The sequence below is a fragment of the Barbus barbus genome (assembly GCF_936440315.1).
Source record: "Barbus barbus genome assembly, chromosome: 20".
In the NCBI taxonomy this organism is placed as follows: Eukaryota; Metazoa; Chordata; class Actinopteri; order Cypriniformes; family Cyprinidae; genus Barbus; species Barbus barbus.
The window spans coordinates 15,754,269-15,779,835 of NC_136748.1; the positions used below are offsets into that span (position 1 = coordinate 15,754,269).

At 40.3% G+C, this 25,567-nt stretch overlaps 1 pseudogene across 1 annotated transcript in view; it reads left to right on the forward strand.

Annotated features, from left to right (window-relative positions):
* Positions 1-25,567, forward strand: part of LOC306886729 (usherin-like) — a 249,435-nt pseudogene that overhangs the window by 198,239 nt on the left and 25,629 nt on the right. The window contains exons 51-58 of the transcript in view: positions 32-255; positions 1,687-1,940; positions 5,582-5,779; positions 6,550-6,704; positions 8,385-8,583; positions 17,987-18,094; positions 19,889-20,072; positions 23,738-23,895. The product of the transcript in view is annotated as an usherin-like (transcript). The remainder of the gene's footprint in view (positions 1-31; positions 256-1,686; positions 1,941-5,581; positions 5,780-6,549; positions 6,705-8,384; positions 8,584-17,986; positions 18,095-19,888; positions 20,073-23,737; positions 23,896-25,567) is intronic.

Here is a 25,567-nt window from a genome sequence, read left to right on the forward strand (position 1 = left end):
ACATCTTCCATGTATAATTTGTTTTACATAGGATTCATCTGCTGTGGAGAGCACTACATTAACACATCCACTTTCTGGTGCTGCACGGGTCCCAACGGAGAGTCTAAAGTCCATGTGCTGGAGAACAGGACGGTGTCGCTGAAGTGCTGCTGGTCAGAGGTGATTGATCAGGAGGAAGAGTGTTGTAATGGAGTGGGCTTCAATCCGCTCACATCTGTGTGTACTGACAGAGCCCCAGCCAGCATCCTCATCCCGGTAATTAACACTTTCACTCAGAGTGACATATTCACTGTATGCCCGTTCAGCAATGGTTCTTCAGGATGAAAACTTAGTCAAGACTTTGCCCTCAAGCTGTTCTGTAGTGTCACGCCAGTTTCTCAAACTCAGATTAAGGCGGTGCTTTTCCAAAACAGATTATGGAGAGACTAGTACTGTGTGGCTAGATTTTGACTAAATGTCAAATGCTTTTTTTGTGATGTTTATATAGTACAGGTTTATCAGAAATCATTGATCCCACTATAATATTTAAAATGTATTCTAATCAGCTCTGTGTGAGAAACATGTGCTCTTTATTCTTTTAAAAAGAGTACTTACTATGGAAATACTTAAGTGTGAACTATATGTAATTGCATGTTAATTTAAATGACATTTAGTTACTTAAGATTAGTAGGCCTTAAGTACATCCTTATATGTAATTTAATAATTACTTCTATTGTCTTTGAAATATGGCTAAAGTGTATAAAATATACTTTAATATCATTTATATTGAAATATGTTCAGGTATGACATGTATTTAAATATATTTGCAATTACACATTTGTTGCAATTTAATACATTTAAAATGCCAGATTAAAATTGACCAGAAAGCAGTTCTGGTCATGGATGTCACTAAAAAGCGTTTCAAACCAAACTCTGATGGCAAAATCAATGACTATGGTATATAATTCTCAAAAGTGTTAATTGTAGAAAATCAGTATATAAACACAAATTTGAATATGTGTATATATATATATATATATATAATATAATTTTTTTTTTGGCCCTCATTCCTGCAAATTGTGTGAAGCCTACCATCAGGGGTGCATTCCCAAAACCATCATTAGCTAACAATGTTCATTAGTTCCATTGAGCTCTATTGGTAATGACGGAAATTGTGACCATATTTGCTTTTGGGAAATGCACCCAAGATTAGAGCTGCCTGATCCAGACTTTTATTTTCGGTGTGCATCACACAGCAAAGAGACTGTAATTAGCTGTTTGATTTAGCGCTGATAAATTGTCAGTGTTAAAGACCTTTACTGGATAGGTGTTTTAGTAAAATAGTTGAGTTTTAAAGCTGCCATTATGTAAAGTGGAGGTTGGAAATATGAGGCACAGAGCAGTGATGTATCTGCTCCTCTCCTCAGGAAGTAGACACTCACAGTCACACTTCATTAATCAGATTTGCTCGCTGTAACACAAGCTCATCGTGCACCCAGCTTGAGCTCACGAGGAAAAGAACGAGACCAAGAAAAGAAAACTGGGATGGCGGTCATTAACTTGTAATTATGTCATTAAGGGGCATCCGTGCTATTTATTGAGACAGAGGACTCCATACACACCCGCTGGCAGGGGTACTTTGACACACAACAGTTGTCTGATGACTGTTGTCACTAATGAGAGTGTGTGTGCGCATGTGTCCTTTAGGAGAAATGCTGCCCCCGGTACGGTGTGTCCTGTGTCGGCGGCCGCAGGAGCTTACTGTGGCTTGTGTAATTTTAACCCGGCACAGTCTATCTGTACCTGGGTACCAGGCGAGCTGCTCCCCGCGCACGTACCATCTTCCTCTGCTTTTGCCGCCACCCAAACAGAAGCTCCTTCTGCTGCCACCCACGGCCAGTTCTGCCCATCCTCAGAGGAGCTGATATACAGTGGAGTGGCAAACCGATACAGTTTCACAGGTAAACTACCACTAAATGTTGTATGTGTATACGTATACAATTTTATGTTTTTAACAATTTTCAAAAAAAAATTTTTTCACTGTGCATTCAATCAAACTAATCTCAATCAAACTGCAGTTGCGTTATTTTGATTAGGTTAAAAAATAACTAAAGAAACACAAATAACTAGCACAATAAAACATTAAAAAAATGATAACATAATAAAAAAAAACATGATTTCTGAAAATTTTTAAAATTTAAAAAGGTATCTGTTTTTGCAAGTAAGCTCTTCATATATACTGTATGTATATATATATATATATATATATATATATATATATATATATATATATATATATATATATATACTTTAATTTTACTATATTTAAAAAAAATATTACTTCCTTTTTCTCTATTTTCATTTTCAAAAATAAAATAAAATTAATTGGACCAATGTATTTATTGTTAACAAAAATTTAACTAAAACTACAACCAGAATTTAAAAAATGTTGGGACGTATTTTTAAATTTGAATAAAATGAAAACTAAAAGACTTTCAAATCACATGAGCCAATATTTTATTCACAATAAAACAAAGAGAACATAACAAATGTTTAAACTGAGAAATCTTACACTTTTATCCACTAAATGAGCTCATTTCAAATTTGATGCCTGCTACAGGTCTCAAAAAAGTTGGCACGGGGGCAAAAAGGAAGACATTTTGAAAAGATTCAGCTGGGAGAACATCTAGCAACTAATTAAGTTAATTGCCATCAGGTCTGTAACATGATTAGCTATAAAAAGGGATGTCTTAAAGAGGCAGAGTCTCTCAGAAGTAAAGATGGGCAGAGGCTCTCCAATCTGTGAAAGAGTGCATAAAAAGATTGTGGAATACTTTAAAAACAACGTTACTCAACATCAGATTGCAAAGGCTTTGCAAATCTCATCATCTACAGTGCATAACATCATCAAAAGATTCAGAGAAACAGGAGAAATCTGCATAAGGGACAAGGCCGAAGACCATTGTTGGATGCCCATGGTCTTCGGGCCCTCAGACGACACTGCATAACTCATCGGCATGATTCTATTCTACTACTAAATGAGTAGACTCATTTAAATGAGCGCAGGAATACTTCTAGAAACCACTGTCGGTAAACCCAATCCGCCGTGCCATCTGCAGATGCCAACTAAAGCTCTATCATGCAAAAAGGAAGCCATATGTGAACATGGTCCAGAAGTACTGTCGTGTCCTGTGGGCCAAGGCTCATTTAAAATGGACTCTTTCAAATTGGAAAAGTGTTCTATGGTCAAACGAGTCCAAATTTGACATTCTTGTTGGAAATCACAGACGCTGTGTCCTCCAGGCTAAAGAGGAGGGAGACCTTACAGCAGGGTTCCTCAATAGTGGCCCGTGCTCATTTAAAATAATGTGTCATGAAAATTCAAACGCAGCATCAGAAAGCGACATTAGCTTTACATCGTGTCTACCGGACGCGAGCGGTGGGACTCAACAAAATACAATAGATATTATAATGCTGTCTACACTGAATGCGGTGCAGCGCTGCGTTTTTAAATATCTAAATATTTTTTAAATATCTAAAAATGCAGAAAGTTTCCTGTAAGGGGTAGGTTTAGGTGTAGGGTTGGTGAAGGGCAACAGAAAATACAGTTTGTAAAGAATTAAAACCTTTACGCCTATGGAAAGTACCCATAAAACATGGAAACCCAAAGTGTGTGTGTGTGTGTGTGTGTGTTTGTTGCCCTCTTCTGTTTTGTTTTTTTCTAATATCTTAAATGTGGTAGCATGAATTTATGAAAATGTGTGTCCCATAATAATAGGAAGTTATATAAAAGCAGGGCCATAATTTTTTTCCCAAGCCCTGTGAATTTAAGCAACAGCCCTGCAAATGAGAGCCAAATGTATCTAATAAACAAGAAATGGTCTCTGCCCAACATGCTCTTTTATGTAAAGACATCAAACTGAATGGCTCACGCACACACACAAAAAAAGGAAAGTGTCAGTCATTTCGGGGATGTTCCTCACACTGTAAACATCTGCACATTTCATGTGTTCTCAAGACCAGATGCTTTAGTGTGTATTAATTGTTGTGAGTCATAAATCTCACCTGCTATTTCGACTCATCATTAAAACTTTAAGGGCGTTTAGAGCGCCCCCTTGACTTGCACACTTATTTATCTTTTCAGGGGGGAGTGCTGGCCCCTCGTACTGGCTCAGCCTCATCCGAGGTGTTATTTATTTGGTTAGTTACGTCTGTTTAATCAAGACTAATGCCGGAGTTGAGGGGGCTGGCTGGCACGAGGAGAGTGATTCTAGTCAGCGCTGTGCCACCATCTGGGCAGAAGCGTATAAACCTGTCGTGGCCCTGCACTCCTCCAGATGTTTCTCACGCCCCCATACCCGCACCCCGGAGAAAGATGACACTGAGTGCTCTCGGACAAATTCTGCACAAGCGTTGATTTGCCAGCCACACAAATATGAACGATTTCACTTCCTCCTGACTTTGTGTAGCAAACACCCTTGAGTCCTTTTTGGGGTATTGGGAATTTTGAAGTCATCAGGAAATCAAAAATGACCCTGATTAAATCTAACCTTGTATGCCTAGTTTTGTGTCCATTGTATGCTATTTTAATAGAAAAAATTAAACATCCAAACCAAGTAACTTTCTTTTTGACAATGCCCTCCTCCAAAATCCACCGTGTTCCATTCTAGTATGAAACACCCACTTCAGAATCCCATCAATTCCTTATAAATAAAATTAAAGAAGAGTTGCAAAATCAATTCATGTTGACTTTAAAAGGATTTTGTACTAACTTCCTCTATTAAGATTAATTGTAGCTGAATCCAGTTCTATTTCAAATTAAATTTAAATGAACCCCTTTAATTAGTCATTAGTAGTAGTAGGCCTAGTAGTATGTTTTTTTATTAACAAAAGAAAAGAAAAATAGTAAATTTCTTGGTATGTACAACCAAATGCAAATTGTTTAACAATTTTACTCATATATTTATTTATTTACTCTATATAAAATTTGTGTTATGTAATTGAGTAGAATTTTACATGTGTTCATTTGTTTGGTAAATAAATAAGTTTGCTTGGTTACAATTTATTATTATTATTAATTAGTTTTTATTAACAAAATAAAATAAAAAGTAAATTGGCATTGCTTAATGTACAAGCAAATGCATAGAGCTTAATTTTATGTAATTTATAAAATGACATAATTTAATTTTAATGTAATTTTAAAATTTGAATTTGAATGTTGAATTTTTGAAAATGTTGTTTTTTGTTGTAGTAATAATAATAATAATAATTTAGCTTGGTCAACTTAGTGAGACTGTGTCTTGTCCTCTGAGAAGGGTGTTTTGTCATCCTGTCACTACTATAAGTGCTACCGCCTGTCTGATGAAACCCATCTCGGAGATTTACACCCATGACTCCCCAAATACACATTTACAACAAACTATTTCTGATAACAAAGAGCATTACAGGGTCCCTGGCTACCCTTTAAACTTTAGTCTTGTTTTAGTCTGAAAACTGAGTCATTTTAGAGACACTCCTGTGGTGCCGTCAAGAGGTTTCATGGGAATTCTGAGGAATATGTGTGTTTTTGTGACTGTGTGTCTTCTCTGGTGTGTCATTTCAGACTCTGAACTGGACCCTTACACCAGTTATGAGTATAGAATTGGAGCCTGGAACAGCTTTGGCCGTGGGTTCAGTCCCTCATCTCGTGTCACTACTAAAGAAGATGCACCTTGGGGTGTGTCTCCTCCTCACTGGAGCCATGTGGGTCTGCGTGATGACATCATCCAGCTTGAATGGTCAGCTCCAAACAAGCCCAATGGTAATTATCTCAGAGAGGTGGTACTTGACTTATATTACATCCCTCAATGTTAAAGTGAAACCAATCCTTCATTTTTTTAAGAATGTATGTTTGATTTACATTGTAGTGTAAATGACTGAACATTTTGGAAATTTAATGTCTTTATAGTTACGAACTTTTTGAATTAATATTTAATCCTACATAGTATGATTTCCTTTTCCCTCCTCAAATCAGATAAAATCAGAGCACATAATTTTTTGTGGTAATATTGTCATATGTTTATTCAGTAGAAGGTTTGGTTATGTAAATGATTAATCACGGAGTGAATCAGTTTGGGTAATCCACGCCTGAAGTCGTGACTCTCAGAAGAATTACTCACATTTCCCCCAACAAACTAGAAGACAGGCTTTTTCTTCAGGCTGTAATGATATGACTCAGACAGAGTGGAACTAGCTGATTGTTTTATCATCTCTTCTCTGAAGACCTGCCTGTTATTAAGCGTAATCTGCATAGCTCGGCAGAATAATTTGAAAAATGAAATGAAATTCACATGCGCATAAACACTAAGTGAGAATAACAAGCTTCATTTTAGGGAACTTCTGTGCCACTTAATATGTAAAGAAACATGCTGATTGCTCATTAGGACTTCACTCTGTGTGCTAATCAAACGGCTTGCCACCCAATCTGTTGTGATTTTGAAAGAAAGTTAGTCCACCGGTTTCACTATTATACTGAGTGGAATAGGTGTTGAAGCTACTTTTTGACCCTGTGTGTTTTCTGTACTATGATAGGTGAGATAAGTCACTATGTGATCCTGCGTGATGGACAGGAGCGCTACCGTGGCACTGATCATAGCTTCGCTGATGTGGGAGGAATCCGACCTTTTCAGGAGTACGTGTACCAGCTCAGAGCCTGTACTGCCGCCGGCTGCACAGACAGCTCAAAAGTGAGTCTGTTTCTCATCTGCGTCTCATCTTAATCCTTTTAGGCAGAAAATCATGTACAATACAGCAGTAAAGTATATCATTTCTGTTCTTCTAGTGGTACCAAATGGTATTGCAAACAAATAATAAGTGCTTCCAAACAGGTTTCCTAAACACAACCTGCCATCTGTTGACCAAATAGGCAATCCCGCCCCAAACGTACATTATCGGTTAAGAAAATATTGCTGTGTCCACCAAAGTGACATAGTGTTACACTTTTTGGGGAAAGAATTCTACAAATTACTTCTAGTTTCTGCTTATTAAACTGGGACAGTTTCTGTCATAAAATTATAGATGGCTAAGTCCAGTTGGTCTAATCCAATCTGACATAATGACATCACATGACACAGCTGATTGATTCTTTCTGTATCAGCAACCAATGAGCTTTCTGCTCAATATTTAAATACTTGGCTAGTGCTTGCTGTAGCAGTTGTAGAACACTTCAGAAACCCTCCACCTTCCCCAGCTCCACCTGTATAGACCTGCTACAGGATGATTCATGAATGCTATATATGGGGGTTATTTCATATATGTTATATATGCAGCAGTAGTATTTCTTAGCAGCATGTTGTGAATGTATTGCCAGTATAGCAAGTCTTGGTACTTGCTCTGCCGCAGCAGCAATGTAGCAGATCTATCCCCGCCAAGACTGAACACATTAATATTGTCATGTACATGACCATGTTAAACTCTCCGAGAATTGTCATAATAGAACTGAGTTTAAACATGTTTGTCAAAGGTACTTTTTTAATGGAAAAAATGGTGCATCTTTAAGGTACTTATAGTCACTGCATATTTTCCTATTGTCCTTTCTTTGTTACAGTCCTACCTGCAAGTATTACAAGCATTGTGCTTAAGTGCTACAAAACGCTTGTAAAGGATTGCAGCAGTTGTACTCCCCCTTCCAATTTTATGTCGCTAGTGCCAAGTAAACAGGATATTTTTAATGGCAAGCTAATGGAAGCAGAGCAACAGCTGACTTCCTGCCATAATTGTTGTCTCCTTGTAATAGCTGTCAGTGGCTCAGCTGATGAAAGAGCAAATTAACCTGTCTATCTTCTCTTTTTATGTCTAATTTAGGATCTTATTATCAATAACCGCACAGATCTGCTAGAGACAAAGTTAAAAGAACCTGCCAGTGCAGGGTTAGGTCCATTTTTCTTTCCACTCACCTCCGGGGTCTTGCCCAGCACACCAATTGGCCACCAATGATCCACTACTTCTGTCTTCTTCCCCCTTGCACAATCGTTTTTAAGTGGAGCAGGATTAACTTGTACACCTGCAAGCATTGCCCAAACAGTTGCAATTATTGTCCGACCCAATACAAGGGGAGCAATTACCATGGGGCACTCTGTTGTCGCTCAGCGGGACCCTGCTCAGCCAGCTCTGTCGGTGGGAATGAGGAACCTGATTTAATCTTTGTGGACACTCTGCAGGCTCACAAGCACATCAGGCCAGCGCCGGGCCGGCCTACACGTAGCCGAAAAAAAAAAAACACCTTAACCACCTCTTGCGGCCCTTTCCTAATAGTCTGCCACTCCTAAAGACAAGAGTTGAAACCACTAGTGACATTCTATTAGAGCAGGATATCCAAGCCTCCATTAGGGCAAATTGCTCTGTAATTCTTTTTGGTGTGTGTGCAGGTTGTGGTAGTGACTGTCCAGGGGGAGCCAGAGGAAATCGCTGCTCCGGTGGTGAGCGTGTTGGGGCCCGGGGCCCTGAGGATCAGCTGGGCAGTTCCAGCCAAACAGAATGATATCATACGGGAGTACCGCATCAATCAGAGCAGTGTTGGCATCATCCACACACATACAGAGGGGGAGATGGCTTACAATGTCACAGGTATCACCTATACAGTACCTTTCAAACTTTTGGGGTCAGTAAGATTTTGAACTTTCATCAATGAATCCTGAAAAAATGTCATTGCTTCCACAAAGATTTTAAACAGCACAACTGTTTTTAATATTATTAATAATAATAAATGTTTACTGATCACCAAGCATATTAGACCATGGGTGTAGCATATTAGAATTATTTCTGAAGGATCATCGACACTGATGACTGGAGAAATGGCTGCTGAAAATATTAAAACAGAAGACTGTTATTCTAAATTGTACATTTTTACTGTATTGCTAATCTAATAAATCAGCCCTTGTGAGCATAAGAGTCTTCTTTCAAAAACATTTTAAAATCTTACAGATACAACATTTTTGAATGGTAGTGTAAATAATACATTAAAAATATTTTTATATACATTAATTCTTGCTAAACATTTGTTTTTTTATGATCTGTAGATATAACTCTAATAATAATTTATAATTAATATATTTTTTCCATTTTACTTATATTTAATGATTTGTTTTAGAACCAGAATATAAATAATTTAAACATTTAACTAGATTTTGTGTCCCAGATGTCTGTTTTCTTAGATTCATTGTTATATCTAATTTCTTATGCCACAGTCCACAAAACCCAAAATGTGAATTTATGTAGTAGATTAAGTAATAGGGGAGTATATTTTGAACTGTAAAACTTATTAACATTGAAGTAAAACTTACCTATAGACTATTAAGCAGCAACATTCAGTGTTATGTTGAACTTTAACATAAGGAGCTATTGAAAGTACTGAATGCAAGAGAGAAATAAAGAGGAAAGTCAGAGCGAGTGATGAATCAGTTTAGCAGCAGAGAGCAGCCGCCCCCTACACGATGCCCCATGCTGGCCCTGACGGCAGCAGCGGCGAGAGTAAGAGAGTGAGGATTCGCCGTGTCTCCTCCACGTGCCCTGCCTTTATTTATGCATGCTGTTTCTGGAAGCAATCTAATGACTGAATTTACACCTGATTCCCGCAATGAGCAGCCAGCCTGCCCATCACTCCTGAGGCCTCTGCTGATTTGTGGGGCTTCTTTTATCTGCCTGAGAGAGGAGCAGTGTTCCTGGCCCTGAGCCATCCGTCACCACCACAAGGGTACGCACACGGCGCACTCCCACTTTCAGTGCCGCCCGACTCGGCGCAGCTCAGCACATGGCAATGGACAGCTGCACAACAGCCAGCACACACAGAGAGAGGGATTTAGATTAAGTGCTCACAAATATCATTCCAAGGAAGATTTACGTTTTTCTCTGAGCAGTAACTATTTTATCAGTTTTTTCTTTATTAGAAGTTATTAGTTTTATTATTGATATTATAATATTATTCAAATAATAATAATCATTATTATTATTATTATTATTATGGTAACACTTTATTTGAAGGTATCCTTGTTACACATTACATGTACTTACTATTACAATAACAATGAATTTTGCATGTGCAAAACTTGCAAGTAATCGTAAGCCAAACCCTAACCATGTAGTAAGTACATGTAGTTAATTAATATTATTCTGTACTTATGTATAATTACACTGTAACAAGGACACCTTAAAATAAAGTGTGACCATTATTATTGTTATTATTATTGTTGTTATTGTTATTATGAACCAAATATTGACATATGCAATAATGCAGTTTGTGATTATAATTAGTATATAATGAAATTAAATTCAGGTTAAATTTACGGAATCATTTGAAGATAATATTATTATTATTAAGAATATTATTATATTCTTCTTTAAATGATTATTATTATAAGAAGAAGAAGAAGAATTACATTTTTATTTTTCATTTTAACACACTTTGTACACACTCTCTGTGTTTTGCACACAAATATGCAGGCATTTATTGTAATGTCTGCAATAATGTGTCAGTCCTTGTCTTGTGTTTCCCTTCCTCTCGTGTCCCTATTTGGCCATCCTCGTCCCTTTAATTAGTAGTTAATGTGTCCCCAGCCCTGCATGTGATTGCCCCACACCTGTTTCTGTTCTTCCTTGAATATTTCCCAGTGTTTATAATCCCTGTGTTTCCTAGCCCCTGTGTCCGGTCTTAAACGTCATTGATGTTCGTCTCTCCCCAAGCTCCTCGTCTCCTTGTGTGTGTCTCTCCAATAAATGTGCTATTTGGAACTCCTACGTCTCCTCGCTCCTTGTGTCCCGAGAGGGAACGTGACAGAAGACCGGACCTACAAAGTAAGCGGCGCTCCTTTTCCCCCGTTTTGTTTTCCGTTTTTGAAAGTTTTTTGTTTGCTCCTTTTTTCCCGCTCCCTCCATGGCGATGGAGTTCGCCGCCCGCCTCCGCGCCCTGATACTCCGCGAGCTTCCCTTCGTGGAGTACGCAGAGGAGTTCTGCGGGCTCGCGCAGAGTTCGGATCTGCACGACGCGGCCATCCTCCATCTGTTCCGGCTCGGAGCCTGTTACAACTACCCCATGGACCTCCCAGACACCACAGGATTGACCTGGAGGGTAGGAATATACCGGTGTCTGGGAGACTTCCGGGTCCGAGTCGGAGCTAGCCCGCCATCGTCCGCGGCTCTCCCGAGCCCGCCGCCGCTCGCGCTTCCAGAGCGCCCCCGCGAACTCGCGCTTCCAGAGCGCCCTCCAGTGCCTGCTCCTCGCAGGTGGACTCCCGCGTCTCCGCTGGTCCCGCCCAGCTCTCCTGCATCTCCGCTGGTCCCGTCCAGCTCAGCTCTTCCCGAGCGCCCCCAAGTGTCCGCGCTTCCAGAGCGCCCTCCAGTGCCGGCTCCACGCACGTGCCCTCCAGAGCCGGCTCCACGCACGTGCCCGCCAGTGCCGGCTCCACGCACGTGCCCTCCAGTGCCGGCTCCACGCACGTGCCCTCCAGTGCCGGCTCCACGCACGTGCCCTCCAGTGCCGGCTCCACGCACGTGCCCTCCTGAGTTCCCGCTGGTTCCGTCCAGCCCTCCTGAGTTCCCGCTGGTTCCGTCCAGCCCTCCTGAGTTCCCGCTGGTTCCGTCCAGCCCTCCTGAGTTCCCGCTGGTTCCGTCCAGCCCTCCTGAGTTCCCGCTGGTTCCGTCCAGCCCTCCCGAGTTCCCGCTGGTTCCGTCCAGCCCTCCCGAGTTCCCGCTGGTTCCGTCCAGCCCTCCCGAGTTCCCGCTGGTTCCGTCCAGCCCTCCCGAGTTCCCGCTGGTTCCGTCCAGCCCTCCCGAGTTCCCGCTGGTTCCGTCCAGCCCCGCGCTGCAAGAGCGCCCCCAAGTGTCCGCGCTTCCCGAGCGCCCCCACGTGCCGGCTCCACGCACGTGCCCTCCTGAGTTCCCGCTGGTCCCGTCCAGCCCTCCTGAGTTCCCGCTGGTCCCGTCCAGCCCTCCCGAGTTCCCGCTGGTCCCGTCCAGCCCTCCCGAGTTCCCGCTGGTCCCGTCCAGCCCTCCCGAGTTCCCGCTGGTCCCGTCCAGCCCTCCCGAGTTCCCGCTGGTCCCGTCCAGCCCTCCCGAGTTCCCGCTGGTCCCGTCCAGCCCTCCCGAGTTCCCGCTGGTCCCGTCCAGCCCTCCCGAGTTCCCGCTGGTTCCGTCCAGCCCCGCGCTGCAAGAGCGCCCCCAAGTGTCCGCGCTTCCCGAGCGCCTCCACGTGCCGGCTCCACGCACGTGCCCTCCTGAGTTCCCGCTGGTCCCGTCCAGCCCTCCTGAGTTCCCGCTGGTCCCGTCCAGCCCTCCTGAGTTCCCGCTGGTCCCGTCCAGCCCTCCTGAGTTCCCGCTGGTCCCGTCCAGCCCTCCTGAGTTCCCGCTGGTCCCGTCCAGCCCCGCGCTGCAAGAGCGCCCCCAAGTGTCCGCGCTTCCCGAGCGCCCCCAAGTGCCGGCTCCACGCACGTGCCCTCCCGTGCCGGCTCCACGCAGGTTCCGTCCATCCCCGCGCTGCAAGAGCGCCCGACAGAGTCCGCGCTGCAAGAGCGCCCGACAGAGTCCGCGCTGCAAGAGCGCCCGACAGAGCCCGCTCCTCTGTGGCTCCCAGGGGGGAGCTTCCCCAAGAAAATTTTGGGGGGGGGGTAAGAGGGTCACAGCCTGTGTGGCCGGGCCAAGGGCCAAGGCCACAGAACCCCTCAGGCCCGAAAAAAAATAGGCCGTGGCCTCCCGAGTCTCCAGATCCGCCCTGGCCTCCCGAGTCTCCAGATCCGCCCTGGCCTCCCGAGTCTCCAGATCCGCCCTGGCCTCCCGAGTCTCCTGACCCGCCATGGCCTCCCGAGTCCCCTGACCCGCCATGGCCCCTGGAACGGGCACCGCCCTGGAGGCCTCCAGAGCGCCCACCCCCCCTCCCCATTGGATGGTGTTAGGCGTGAGGACACGCCTTCCGGAGGGGGGCGTAATGTCAGTCCTTGTCTTGTGTTTCCCTTCCTCTCGTGTCCCTATTTGGCCATCCTCGTCCCTTTAATTAGTAGTTAATGTGTCCCCAGCCCTGCATGTGATTGCCCCACACCTGTTTCTGTTCTTCCTTGAATATTTCCCAGTGTTTATAATCCCTGTGTTTCCTAGCCCCTGTGTCCGGTCTTAAACGTCATTGATGTTCGTCTCTCCCCAAGCTCCTCGTCTCCTTGTGTGTGTCTCTCCAATAAATGTGCTATTTGGAACTCCTACGTCTCCTCGCTCCTTGTGTCCCGAGAGGGAACGTGACATAATGTAATGTTTGGAGTCTTTTCTCAGCAAATACTGATATGTGCAACTGCTGTTACTATAATAATTTATTATCAGTGGATAATCAGTTGGTGGCAATAATAATAATAGCAGTGGTAGTAATAATAATAATAATAATAATAAATAATATTATTTATGTATTTATTAATTTATTGATTTTTAGTCTTAGTTGAATATGTCTTGTTTCCATTGAATCATGAATTTGAACAGGCTTCTGTTCAGAGAGCACATTTGTAGTGTAAGTGTCTGTCTCTACGGACCATATGAAACACATAATTCATGCTGAGAGAAAAAGAGAGAATGTTTCTCTTTCCATCCAGCCTGTCGACACTATCACTGACATGATTATCAAACCTGAGTTGGGCACATCGTTTTGAGAAGCATCTGATCCCTTTCCAGTCAGGATTAATCTGAATGAATTGCATGCAGGGAGCCTCTCCTCAGAGAGGTACTCTAGCTGACTCTGGGAATGCTGACATCCCATAACATCCCTCACTTCCTGTGTTTGAGCTCACAAACATCCAGGAGGAAAAAAATCAGGCTCATTTAATTAAATATATTGTACTTTTTTTTTTAGAGCATTCTGACTATGTCTTCCTGAAAGCAAGCAATGTTTAAAAAGCAGGTTTCCTGTGCTGCTGTTCTTTGTGAGGAATCTCCTGCCGTGTAGTTCTTGCTTTTCCTCTCCAAACACGAGCTCAGACCTCCCTGCCTTCAGCAGCGCTAAGCCACTGGCTGTCTGTCTGCGCACTCCAGAGGGGCCGCTGGGAAGCACCATGTCTTTGTAAATAAGCTTGAAATCAGCAGAGACCTTCAAATGGCTGGAGCTCCTTTGCAACTCGCTGTCAACCGAAGATATTTCAGCAAGCAGCGGCCATAAGGGGCTTTCGGAGTTCTCTCTGTTCCTCTGAAGGCCCTGAAGTTGGCAGCGGAGGAACGCACCAAACCAATCAGCCAGTCCTGGATCCTGGGGTGAGCGGGGAGGGAGGGGATCTGATGGCAGATTTGGCTGGCTGGCTGGCAGTGTGGCGTGTTTAAGACTTGGCTGTGGGTGATGGCAGGCCTAGGCGGACTCGCTGGCTGGGATGTGAGGTGGCGGCGATGCCGTTCAAACACTGGCAGGGGCTGTAAATGCCTTTGCTCTGGGTTTCCTTTGTAGAGAGGCTCTAAAGCCGCGTTGAGATTTTCATATCCCCCTGCGCGGAGCTGGTAAATCCTACCAGTGTTTTGTGGCGTGCACCGACTCGACCGGCCTGAGCGTCTGTGCTTCAGCGCCAACTGCTGCTGGGAAGCACCTCTGTGCTCCTTAAAACCCCCAAACTTCCTGCTCTCCCTCACTTGACATGATTAAACACACACACGCACACCAAAGCACTCAAACCTCCTGCTTGCTTTCACTCTGGCAACAAAGCCGCCACTTTAAACACCACATTAGAGTCACTGGATTAGAGATTTAGCTTTTTTCTATGTGATACCTATGAAAGAACTCATACTAAAACTTTAATTTCGAAGCAAGTTGCATTCCGATCATTACATATTACGCGAGTTTACATCTGCCCATACCTTCAAAGACTGAAATTGACTGAAGTTGTGTGTGATGCATGGAATTGAAAGTGATCATGTTCAAACATTTCTTTGCTGTCCTTTGTAGCTACAGGAGCTGTGTGCACGTTCACACGCACTGTGAGAGCTGGTCCTTTCATATGACAGCACCCCTAGTGACAAAGACAGTTCCTGTCCCCTTTGTTATTGTAATAAATGGAGACTAAATAAATGAAAGGCATCAATAATTAAAGCATTATTTGTTTTAATAGTGACTTCAACACATTGGGCAAATGCAGTGAGCAAGAAAAAGGTTTAAAACTTTAAAATAATAATAATAACTAAAAACAAATAGTGTTAGAAATGTTGTCCTAACCTCATGGATTTAATCTATTTTAGGTTATTTAGATGGTATAATAAAGATTATAGATTACACCTCACATACCCTAAATAGGGCAGAAAAAAGGTGATTTATTAATTTATTTTATATAGTATATGATGAAAAATTGCAGCATGACAAAATTGCATAAAACATTTATTAAATATTAAATGTAAAAAATAATTTAAATGTGTCAATTATTTGTCCAAATATGAGAGAATTATACATGCCTGTGAGATAAAACTCTTAATATTGTGTAGTCACTTCATTGAAAATTAGCTTCTGTTAAATTAACTATCAAATCCCCAAAGAATCTAAAATATGTATAGCTTTTCATTAACTGATGTGAGTTATTGCTCTCAATCATATAAATTATGTTGCAAGCCATGCATTTAATTGGGCATTTGTAAATTAATTAATAATTTATTAATATACAGTACTAGCATTTATATTTATATTTCCCACTAGAGCGCAGTGAATCTTAATAAAGTGTAACGCTAGAGAATTGTAACATAATTTACACAATTAAAACCAGAAAGACTTCATGTCATACTAAGCAATAATCTCAAGTGTATAAAGTCACTGGTTAGTTTTTACCCAGCAGCAGCATCATTCCGAGTTCGCTTCACCTGGCTTATCTGTCTCCCGTGTGCAGCTGCTTTATCAGGGTTCACAGAGGTCTGCCCATGTCCTGATAGACGAGAAGAACCTCTGCCTCCTAAATTATGCGTGAGCGGGAGGAAATTGATCCTATAAAAGGCATCGGGGTAGTCTCCTAGCTTGGCCGACACGTGGAGCCCACAGATCGCTTCATAATCCCCTCCAGACAGAAAAAAAAACATTAAGTAATTGTAGACAGGAAGTGGGCACTTAATTATTTAGAGGTTTTATCAATGTGGCAGGTAAAGAGAGTAAGCATTGCAGGCCTTTTCTCATCAGGTCGCCACGTTCAGGGATTGCACCTATCATCTTCTCATATTCTCTAATGCAAACAGTAAAAGGCAGCTTGTCAATAAAATACCTTTTTATATCGTTTATTACCTCACACTTCCTCACGGTGCTGAACAGAGCAATTTGGATGACAGTTACGGCATTGTTTCACTTTGTGTTAGCCATATGCTACAAATGGGGTGCTGTGTGCTTAGAGGAGTTAGAGCTAAAATGATTGATTTTTTATTTTTTTTTAACTCCTGTTTATTTATATATTTATTTATTTGCCGTTTTGATTTTAGGTGCATGTGTCTTTAATAGGCTAAGAGTGCCCCCTTCAGTTTGTATGAGAATTCAAAATCTTACAGAGGATGATGTTGTTGAAGGATTTTTGCATTTATTTCATTATTGTTGTTTATGTTTTATTGACATAATATACATGCATATTAATAATTACGAATTCCTTCTTATGATTAGACAGCATATCATTCCTTCAAATGCAAATTTGAGTCCATGAAAATAGTATTGTCATGTAAAAAATTGAAAGTAAAATGTTTCAATTTATTTTATGTCGCTTTTCCTACCTATAATAATAATAATAATAATAATAATAATAATAATAGTAATAGTAATAGTAATAGTAATAGTAATAATAATAAATTGGAATATTAATGATTTTACTAATGTTATTTCTAAAGCTGACCTCCATAAAATTCATTCTTCAGATTTTTTTCTGATTAATGTAATCTTCCTGTTTGTTTCCGAAGTAGATTGATCTCTAAATTAGGTTGGATTTACGCCATGCAAATGCCGTCATCCCCCCTGAACACCTAATGCTATAATAACTTACCCCTCAACACTATAATAGCCTAGCTCTTCTAGAATACACACCTGGACATGTTTTGCATGGCGATATGTGAAGTGAAGCTTTAAAGGCAGTATTCAGCGGTTGTCCCCTGTGTTTAGTATGCTCAACAGAATTCTTTACTTAACCCAAACACAGCTCAACGTTCTGAAAACATTGATCTGTGTTTGGGTTAAATGAGAGAGGCCGTCAGGCATACTAAACAGGAGCGCGGGTGCATGCGTTCCTCCAGATGTGAAGGCAGTGCTCCACGGACGCAGGCACGGCTTTACGGGGTGCGCAGAGTTCAGGATTAGAGTGAGATTTAAAATGCTTCAGGATTAGAACCAGATTTAGAGTTCTGACTGCTGAAGCTGCATCTTTGTCACAGGTGTTGTGTTAGCCACCATATTACTCACACTTTATATTTATTTGTTTGTGTTTAAATAATTTAAAATTAATATTTCTATTTTTATTTATTTTTATTTTTTATTAAATTTTAATAAAACATTATAAATAATAATTAATTTTTATTTATTTTCATCTATTTATAATTATAATAGCACGGATACACTGTTTTTTAATTAAACATCTTTTGTTGAAACTGTTATTTATACATTTAGCTATCCATTACTCCACTCTTTAATATTAAATTGAACAGTCCAAGAATATTCATTCCAGAATATTCTTTGGTGTCATCATGTTAAGTATAGTAATAAGAGCTGTTACACTTAAATCAGATGGATTACTAGTTTTACTATCGTATTTGATAGATTTTTATAATATAAATTATATGTGTGTAAAATATAAGCATTGAATACATTACATTTATATTCATATTTAGTATTAATGTCTTGACCAGGTCTTTCTGTAAAAAGAGATTGTAATATCTCTGTGGAATTTTCCTGGTTAATTAAAGGAAATATTAATATTTTATTTTATAATAAATTAATTAGCATCTATGGATATGTAATTGAGGAGGTGATTGTTCCTGTGGTGTTTAGAGGCAATATGTCTGTTGACTGTTTTTGTAGGTCTGGAGCCTCATACCAACTACAGCTTCATTGTTGTTGCATGCACTGCAGCTGGTTGCGGAGCAAGTCAGCCATCTATGGGCCGCACGCTGGAAGATGCACCAGCAGGTTAGTGCACAGGCACATACACACACTCACTCTAACATATCTCACAGTAAAAACATTGCAATTCTTTGATTCTGAATGCATAATGACAGTTACATATACATACATGCATACATACATGCATACATATATGCAATCTTTTCTCAATAAACCTTCTCAACAGCTCTGTTTCAGAGCTTTTTGTAACCCCAGTCTACAAACCCGATTCCAAAAAAGTTGGGACACTGTACAAATTGAATAAAAACAGAATGCAATGATGTGGAAGTTTCACATTTCAATATTTTATTCAAAATACAACATAGATGACATATCAAATGTTTAAACTGAGAAAATGTATAATTTTAAGGGAAAAATAAGTTTATTTTAAATTTCATGGCATCAACACATCTCAACAAAGTTGGGACAAGGCCATGTTTACCACTGTGTGGCATCCCCTCTTCTTTTTATAACAGTCTGCAAACGTCTGGGGACTGAGGAGACAAGTTGCTCAAGTTTAGGAATAGGAATGTTGTCCCATTCTTGTCTAATATAGGCTTCTAGTTGCTCAACTGTCTTATCTTCCTCTTTATGATGCGCCAAATGTTTTCTATGGGTGAAAGATCTGGACTGCAGGCTGGCCATTTCAGTACCCGGATCCTCCTTCTACGCAGCCATGATGTTGTAATTGATGCAGTATGTGGTCTGGCATTGTCATGTTGGAAAATGCAAGGTCCTCCCTGAAAGAGACAACGTCTGGATGGGAGCATATGTTGTTCTAGAACTTGGATATACCTTTCAGCATTGATGGTGCCTTTCCAGATGTGTAAGCTGCCCATGCCACACGCACTCATGCAACCCCATACCATCAGAGATGCAGGCTTCTGAACTGAGCGCTGATAACAACTTGGGTTGTCCTTGTCCTCTTTAGTCCGGATGACACGGCGTCCTAATTTTCCAAAAAGAACTTCAAATTTTGATTCGTCTGACCACAGAACAGTTTTCCACTTTGCCACAGTCCATTTTAAATAAGCCTTGGCCCAGAGAAAACGCCTGTGCTTCTGGATCATGTTTAGATATGGCTTCTTTTTTGACCTATAGAGTTTCAGCCGGCAACGGCGAATGGCACGGTGGATTGTGTTCACCGACAATGTTTTCTGGAAGTATTCCTGAGCCCATGTTGTGATTTCCATTACGGTAGCATTCCTGTCTTGACCCTTACGCACAGAGATTGTTCCAGATTCTCTGAATCTTTGGATGATATTATGCACTGTAGATGATGATAACTTCAAACTCTTTGCAATTTTTCTCTGAGAAACTCCTTTCTGATATTGCTCCACTATTTTTCGCCGCAGCATTGGGGGAATTGGTGATCCGCTTGCCATCTTGACTTCTGAGAGACACTGCCACTCTGATAGGCTCTTTTTATACCCAATCATGTTGCCAATTGACCTAATAAGTTGCAAATTGGTCCTCCAGCTGTTCCTTATATGTACATTTAACTTTTCCGGCCTCTTATTCCTACCTGTCCCAACTTTTTTGGAATGTGTAGCTCTCATGAAATCTAAAATGAGCCAATATTTGGCATGACATTTCAAAATGTCTCACTTTCAACATTTTATATGTTATCTATATTCTATTGTGAATAAAATATAAGTTTATGAGATTTGTAAATTATTGCATTCTTTTTTTATTCGTAATTTGTACAGTGTCCCAAACTTTTTTGGAATCGGGTTTGTATATGTGTAAAATTATGATAAATCATTCTGGCCTTCTATCAACACTTGTCTTATCCTATCATCTTTTATTTTCTCTGTCTAGATGTGTGGGCAGTGCCCAGGCATATCCAGGTGAGCTCCTCAGCAGTGGAGCTTCACTGGAGCCAGCCACACAAACCCAACGGCCTGCTCTCTCAGTATCGGCTGCTGCGTGACGGAGTGGTGGTCTTCAGCGGTGACGGAGGAAAGATGAGCTACACAGACACTGGCCTTCAGCCCAACACCAGGTTCTATCTGTCAGCCATCTATAACAAGCCATTAGCACTTGATAATCAATGACATCTAATCCTATGTGTGTCTTAAAGAATCCTGGGACTCTACAATAACAGAACTCTTCAGTAACAGAGCTGCTCTGATACCAAATCATTAAAAGTTTTTAAGAGGAGTGAGCAGGGAGGCTAGCTAATGAGCAGCAGCGTTGGCTTGGAAAGTCGCATTGATCGCGTTCCCCTTGTGACTCAGGATAGGACAGCAACAAAACTTTTCTGCTGTTGATGGACAGTGAGACTAAGATAGTTATAGGATTTCTTTCTAACGTACATTTATAAATAATTAAATATTATTACATAATTGCATTTTTTATATTTTATATAATAATAATATTAGTTACATTTTTTTATAGTTTTACAAAAAAAAAATCTTTCTCTCTTTATACTGTATATGTACATTTTGTATATATTCAATAAATTAAATATATTATATAGTTTTTATAACACTGTAATATAATAAAATATTTGTACATTTGTCTATTAACTTAACGTTAAATTAAATCATTAAATTAAATTAAATATTTTAAGATGTAATTAAATAGGGCATAGTAATTAAAGTATGTAAATAGTAGTATATAAATATTTTTGGAGATTTTTTAAATATTTTAAATAGTTTTTTTTAGTATTTTGTATTATCAGTTGTATTGAGTCAGTTTTGTAGACAAAGTTTTATTTTAAATTAATATTTTTTATGTGCTGAATTTTAAAAAAAATCTGCTTAATGTTCTACTTAAGTAAATATGAGAAAATAATTTTCTCGATGTTGTCGAAATTTCGCTGTTTTGTCACTGCCTCGTTATTCATGAATAGATTTGGTCTTAGCATCTGTGAAATCTGTTGGTTGGCTGTAATCAAAAAATGCACACAGGGACACTGTGTGTGCAAAATAATTGGTTAGTTTGTGCAATATGTTGTGTAAATATTTGCAGTGGTTGGGTCTCATAAGCTGCTTAAGATACAGGATAAATCTGTTTGTTTCATTATTTTACAATCAGTGATTCGTAGATTGTTCACTGCATTCTCTCACGTGTATGTATATATGTATGGAGAAAGGGGGAGAGAGTTTGTGTGTGTGTGTGTGTGTGTGTGTCTGTGTTTAAACCTTTTTCAACATGCAAATCTATATCTTCCACACTGATTTGAACTGCCAAAGCCATGTGTCTTCTGATTGGACAGTTTAGACAGGTCATTCGGTCACCTGACCTCCCTCTCATTGTCCCTTCGCTGCTTTTGTTTGTAGTGTAGCTTCAAACGGATTCGGGGATAGCCATGACGTTTAATTTGACGTAATTCCAGATGACATGCCAAAAGGCATTCCCTTCTTCCATGCTTATTCCTTTCCCTTTCTTCCTCCAATTTAGCCCAGTAAGGAGCGTTACAGTGGCAGACGATCGGTTCATTATCTGGAGAGGCTATAGGCTGATGTGGGAAACAGTTAAGCAGGGGGCTGGGGGGTGTTCTGCCAGCACTCCTGCTCATCGATTATTTATGACGATGTTGATTAGCTGTCACTTACCTCAGCATCATAGAAAGTCTCTCTGACGAGAGAAATATTAACCTTTCTCTCTCTGGGGAAACAGGTTAGCCGCTCACCACCTCCTTTGATGTGCCACATCGTGTTTATTTGACTTAAAGTATACAACATAGACCGTGTTGGTATGCACAGCTGTTCTCTGGTGAGACTCTTCACGTGTTCTCTGATTAATATCGCTAATGCTTTTATTACACATGATGAGCACGGTATATAATAGCTGATGTGACTATTTTAAAGGGATAGTGCTGGAACAATAGTTCATGTGGAGGTATTAATGGCTGGCTATGGAGTTTATGGCAAATTAAAAGCCTTTAATGTTGAACATGACCCACATACATTGCTAATGCACACCTTTGCACTGACACCCATCTCTGTTTAAAAGGCAAATCTATCTTGTGAAGTCATGTATGTCTTAAAAGAGCCTTCCACAGAGTGTTTTTATAACCCACATCAGGCGTTAATACATGCGCGTACACACACACTCACACACACACACACACACACACACACTCACACACATCCCTTTCTATTCATATGCATGTCTGTTCAGAGCATCTGTCACGCCTGTCACAGATCGCAGTGGAGGAGCTGATCAGCATTGCATTAACGATGTCATCTGTTAAATAGTATCACACCATATCGATCCAGCGGGGACTTTTCCAATGAATCAAGTGTAATGTAAAAGCAGAATTACAAGAAGGCTTAGTCATCTGAGCATTTTCTTTTTTCCATTTATATCAGAACTAAAACTGTACATTTCATGAGGGTTATAGCTGACAAGTTGACAAATTTTACATTATTTGTTTGTTGGTTTTTTATTCTGGTGAAATTCTTTGAAAAGTCATGTTTTTTTTTGTTTGTTTTTTAAACTGCCAGTTTATTTTGTGATAATGACGATCTGTCTTTACAGTTACTAATTTGTGGTCTCATTCATTAAATTTAGACAAAATTTTGCATACAGAAAAGGTAACACCAAAGGTATGAAACACCAGTCGCACAGAAATTATTTTTAGCTTTTCATTTGACAATGCAGTGTTTTATGTTATTATTGATATACTATTATATACTATTATAGTTTTTGTTGTTAATCTTTAATTAGATTTTATTTATATATTTTCTGATTTCATTTTAATATGTTAAAAACTTTGTTTCATGTTTTGAACTTTTACTAAATTCTTTCAATATTTCTATGTAGTTTTATTAAGTTTTAGTTTATCTAGTTATTTTAGTACTTCAGCTTTAAATGACAATGTAAAATGTTGCTTTGGCAAGTAACAGTAATAAAATAAGTTGATTTTTAAATTTTAGGAAATGTTTATTTTAATTAAAATAATGTTTTTTTTTAATGGTTTTAGTTTTTGTTTTTGTTAATGATAACTTGGCGGTGAATCCACGTAACTTGAACCTGTAGCAAATTCTGTGTGGGGAAATCTAACGCCCCCATAAAATTTTGCCCATAAAATTTCACTGCACAATGGTAAATGTGATGGTTTAGGAGAATATAAATGAACAGATTCAGAAACAAGCCACAGTGTTGGGGGGGGGGGGTTCATAATGAAATATTGCGAAATTATTGTGTAATGGCTTTTTGTGTGTTTTTGTGTTGCTATTTGATACTATGATTTCAACTTGCTTAAATTACAGTGTATTGTTTATTTTTTAATTAAATATTTTTGTGTTTTTTTTGCATGGTAAGGTCTGCTGTAACTGCTACAAATTTGTCACAAATTGCTCTATATGACATCATTCTGAACTAGAAATGCGAGTGATTATTTTTACCTTGCATTCATGATTTTAAAGAACAATTGATTTGTTGCATTCATTCCTCAATTCTGAGGAGTCTGATGAAAGACGCACATCCTCAAATAAAACTGTGCTTGCTGTGAAAGACACGGCTTAATGGCAGAATCAATGCACCCGCCTCTCTCGCGGACAATGAATAATTAAACGCAGTGCCGACTCCCACCTGAAATGGAGAATCGCTGAAACAGAGGCAAATTTAGCTTCTGTGACAGGAGACTTTTAAGCTAATAGCATAATTTAGTTTCGCAGTTGACTTATTTATCTCCTATCCATCTTTGCTTCACAGATATGTGTACAAGTTGGAGGCCAGCACCAGCGGCGGGAGCAGTCTCAGTGATAGATACGTCATTCAGACCCCCGTCTCCTCCCTGGAAAGGATTCCTCCTCCGTATAATGTCAGCCTCCACGGCCCTCACTCCGTCTTTGTTGCCTGGTCACCCCCAGGTAATGTTTACAACCTAATGCACTATGCAGCTTCTCTATTTAGCACTCACGCAAGGCTGATTTATCCCTGCTCGGAGTGACGGCACACGGGCAGGGATTTACGAGTGGCGTTGTGTGTAATTTACCTGGGGCCCAACATGGTCGTGGTGTACATGCATCAGTGCGGGCCGGACGTAGATGGGTCCCACCAATCAATTAACATTCAAGCCTAAGTGACAGCTTTTCCTACCTCTAGTGTGATTTAGGGGAGAGTTGTTTGAGATGCGCTCGCCCTTCACCTGCGTGTGTTCTGCCATCACTGTCCAATCGTGTCCCATTCATTCTCTCCTTCTCCGCTGTTGCTGTGGAGTTGAGGTGAAGTTCAGGTATTGGATGGGGTGTACCAATGCTGATCACGTGCATGTTGGCAGAGTTATTTATTCGTTAACTGTATATTTATTTAGTGGCATTTCAGCTTTCATGGTTGTACTTTGGATTCATCTTGAGATCAAGTGGAGACTAATAAGTCACCACACATGGAGCTTTTACAGGAAAATGAATAAGTTTTCTAGTGTTTTGTAATTATAGTTTTATTGGTAACACTTTACTTAAAGCCTTTATGTATAATGCAATATAAAAGTAGTTTTAATGCATTAATTATGCCTTGTAATGGACCTTATAATGCATTGTACAATCTCATGGATAATTGTCACCACAGTTAATACATTATTACACTTATCAATTATATGCATAAATTTAGTTATAGTTATTTACAACAAAATATAATACATTACAAATGCACATTATGAATAATTACAATGTGTTATACCCTTTAATAACCCATTATAATGCATTATACATAAAGGCTTTTTTATGCATGAAATGTTTTATAAAATTAGAGTTCATAGTGTCATAGTGAATAGTAACTAGCAAAATGTGTTTATTAAGACCATTCATTATCCTAATCAGGTTAGTTATTAAGATGTGAAACACAAAGGTAGTGAACAGAAAATAACTTTTTTGTTTTTTTTTTATTATTTGCTATCATTTTCCGGGGAGTTCTCCTTGGTGAGGCCATGCTGTGGTTCACTCAGTCATCCAAAGTGTGTTGTCGTTGTTGTGGTCCGTGCAAGATCTTCTCATCATGTCTGTTGCAGACTGCAGCCCACCCGACTCCACTTATCAATCAATCACTATGTTTACACTCGGAGACTGCAGCAGGAGTCTCATCTGCACATCCCACTGTGCATGTGGTCCGAACGTTCTCCCACATGGAGAGCAAATGCAAACTCTCTCTTCTCTTTCTCCCTGTGGTGTTAGCTATGGTAGTTCATAGACTCTAGCACCCCAGACTGCATGCTTATGCATGCTTGCAGCATCTACCCAGCCCGCCTGCTGCACATATGTGCAACATCTACCCTGTGCATGTCAGATCTGTGTGTATGTATTCACCCGGTCATGTGTCCATCTAAGCAAATCTGCATGCACGTATTTGTTTTCCCTCAAAAAGGTGCAGGAGGGTTGGTGGGCGTTAAAGAGTGTGTGTGCATATTCGAACACTCAAGAGTGATTTCACAGGCTACATTCAAGCGGTTCTGATTGTCTGCCTCAGATGGTCCATCTTTTGCTATTATGGCCCCATTATGCCTCTCTCCTGTGAGAGGATCCCCTTAAACAACCTCAATTACACCAT